Source organism: Dioscorea cayenensis, unplaced genomic scaffold (assembly GCF_009730915.1).
Source record: "Dioscorea cayenensis subsp. rotundata cultivar TDr96_F1 unplaced genomic scaffold, TDr96_F1_v2_PseudoChromosome.rev07_lg8_w22 25.fasta BLBR01000241.1, whole genome shotgun sequence".
Classification (NCBI taxonomy): domain Eukaryota; kingdom Viridiplantae; phylum Streptophyta; class Magnoliopsida; order Dioscoreales; family Dioscoreaceae; genus Dioscorea; species Dioscorea cayenensis.
In genome coordinates, this window is record NW_024086632.1 from 634 (window position 1) to 3,810 (window position 3,177).

Sequence of the window (3,177 nt, forward strand, 5' to 3'; positions counted from 1 at the left end):
AAGATTGCCCAATGATGGAGTGTGTGGAGAAGCTGAGTCTCTGCAAAGCTTGAAGGTGATTTGATTATGGAAGAGGGACAACGCTAGTCTCCCTCAGTGTCATCTCTTCCTCCAACAACGTGAAGAAAAGCCTCGGGAGGGATGATCTATTCAAGTTGTATTTGGAGTGCAAGTGTCCAAGCTAGCTAAGGGATGTTTGAAAGGGTGTCCCACATTGGTCGTTCATCCAGCGAGTACCACACTTCATAGGCTATGCAGAGGACCAAAGCATGTATTTGAAGTACACCAAAGAACCATATTACTATGAAACCAACATCACTGGTATGTTATTTATTTTATTACTCATGATGTCTTTACTAGTGCTGAAATAACCTTTAAAGTGCCTAATTGTTTATCAGAATTGTAATAATTTTATGTTTAATTGGTTGTGGTTTATATATGCAGATGAGGATTAGGAGGATGAATCCTTTATTTGAATTAGATTACCACTGAAAAATGACATCCGAACACCAATTACTGGTATGTCTTCAATTTGTTTTGAATTATGGACATCGCTAGCTAGCTAGCTGGTTCTATTAATTTATCTTTAGAATGAATTGTGAGATGTATTTGTTTGTTGTATTGGTTTCCACAGGCAAATCAATATTTGACTTGATCATGACTCAAGTGTATGATAATAATTTGATGGTTTCAAGTTATACAGAGAGGCCTGACATCTCTTGTGGGGGTGGATTCTTTCTGTCTTCGTGTTTTCTTTAATTTTCAATGTGAGTTGAGCTTGAATCCACATCTCCTTGACTGTGAATTGTGATGTGCATGGTTCTGGTTCTGTTACTACTCTGATGATGCTCTGAGAGAGAGTGTTCTTGTTTCTCTGTAAGTGCTGTAATAGTTATTCTTATTTTCATGTTTACCAAATGATCGATCTATATGTTTATCAACTCGTTAATAACATTGAAAATTCCAATTTGATCTTTAACAGAGTATAAGGGTGGATTTCATTATATGATCTGCAATTATGCATACTACAAGGAATTCTACGATTTATCAATTCCTCAACTACAATTCAATCTGATGAGGAGGATTTGTAGGAGAATTTTATGTCTGATTGGTGGCTTAATTATGCAGATAAGAGAGCTAGAATGAAATTTGCTTCAACTTTGTCATGTGACTCATTACATCTCTACTATAAGCTAGCTACTCATTTCTTTTGGCATCATGATGTGCATGTTTTTTTGTCAAGAACTCTACTGCTTTTTTCAGGGTCACAGTGCCCAAGTACTCTATTAGTGTTTGCAAGCCTCTGCAAAAGGACAGAAGCATGTATTTAAAGTACACCAAGTGAACATTATTTTTATCAAAACCAATCTTGATGAAAAATTTATCAATTGGTACTGATTAAGGAACCTCTTTATTCCATTTTTTTCCTTATTCATCTCCGTATATTGAAAGTGCCTAATTGTATCTAAAATTATGATATGTATGCCTTGTGGTTGGATAGCTGCTTCAGATAAAGAGGAGAATGAAATAGCTTCCATGTATGTATGCCTAGTGTATTCAATCTGTTTTGAATTATTTATTTACATATTTATGCTTAGGAATTAAGCTCATCACTTAAGCAGTTCTATTTTATTTACCCTGCATTGGTGTTCACAGGTGGGATGGTGGATAAACATATTTTTATGGCAAATATGAGAGACTTAATTATGACTCAACAGCATGACATGCAGTTTCAGAGTAGCAAATAACTGTGTTCTTCTGAGTCAGTCATATGCGCAGTTATATGCATGCAGATATTTATGTCTGGATGTGCAGAACTGCAAAATACTGTGGAGCATGGCAGCGTATGCTATTCTGATGATGCCCTCGGAAGTATGTTGTGTCTTTGTGAATAATGTCAGAGAGCCTAATAATTAATTGTGATTTTTGTTCATATGTTCTGAAAATATATAAATCAAAGCAATCATAATAAAACTTCTATTGGATATTGAACAGAATACTAGTGGTGGATATTTATGTATGCTTGAAATGCTCAGGTGGTCCCTTGACTACAACTCAATATGATGAAGTTAGTTTCGACGTGCATAACAACTCGTATGTATATATCTATATATATATATGACTCATTTTAAACTCTAGCTTTATGTTATAAATTAAGCTCGACACTGTAAAACTGTTAATGTATACTTCCTTTATAATTGTAGATATGTATGTGTTTTGTTTCGTGGTTTCACAGAGTAATGGCTGATAAACATGATTTTTATGGCAAATTGTGACTTGGGGACTCAACTGCATGATGATTTGAGCTTATAAATCACTTGGTCAACTTTCAACTTGATGTGATGGTTTTAAATTTTTGTATGAGTGGAAGTGAAATTTTCCTTATTTTTGGAGTTGAATTGATTTCCTTAATTTGCTTATTTTTCTCCACAGTTAATGTCATGAGTTTTTCTTTTGCAAAAGAGTTAATATTCCAATCAAGTCTTTGATGAAGCTTTGGGTGGAGTGCTGTGTTTTCATACGTAGTAATGTGACGATGAAACTTTTGCCTCTTTATTTCACAATTTCTTATTTTGTATGATATGTGTATCTTTTTGGTGACAGCACGTATAGGGGGACTGAAGCTTGAATTTCAATTAGAGCACCAAAGGAATGAGACGTGGACGATCATGACTTGAGTATATGTACTATATGACTCATTGCATCTTTAATTAATCTTTCATGTTTTCTATATGTTTTGCATTTTAATTGATCTATTTCATGATTTGGACTTAAGCTCATCACTTGGTGTAGTTCTATTTACTATGAATTGTGATATGTGTGTGTGCTGTATAAATATTTGACTTTAGTATCAGTCATATCCAAGTTAGGGGATGGTTTTCATTTTACTGATTTCTTTAATTTGCAGCATGAGCTTTGAAGATTGATAGAATACTTATTTTTCTGGTAATTAATATAGAGGATGCTCTGTTTTTTCTTTGAAACTTTGAATAATCAAATCATCCATATTTGGTAATTGTTCTACTCATCAAGTGTTACAGCTAGACTTGAAGATGAAATTTCCATGCATTTGTTTTTCCCAAACTCATATGCTTTATATTCAGACATCAAAGAACTAAACTTTTTCACATTTGCAGTTATTAGTGGGAAGGGCTAGGACTTGGCGGAGGTGAGCGA

General features: G+C 34.2%; 1 long non-coding RNA gene across 1 annotated transcript; it reads left to right on the forward strand.

Moving 5' to 3' along the window:
- The first annotated feature begins 209 nt into the window (after window positions 1–209).
- Window positions 210–716, forward strand: LOC120253916. The gene is made up of 3 exons (XR_005534460.1): window positions 210–321; window positions 445–519; window positions 635–716. It is a non-coding gene; the product is annotated as an uncharacterized LOC120253916 (long non-coding RNA).
- Window positions 717–3,177: the final 2,461 nt, after the last annotated feature.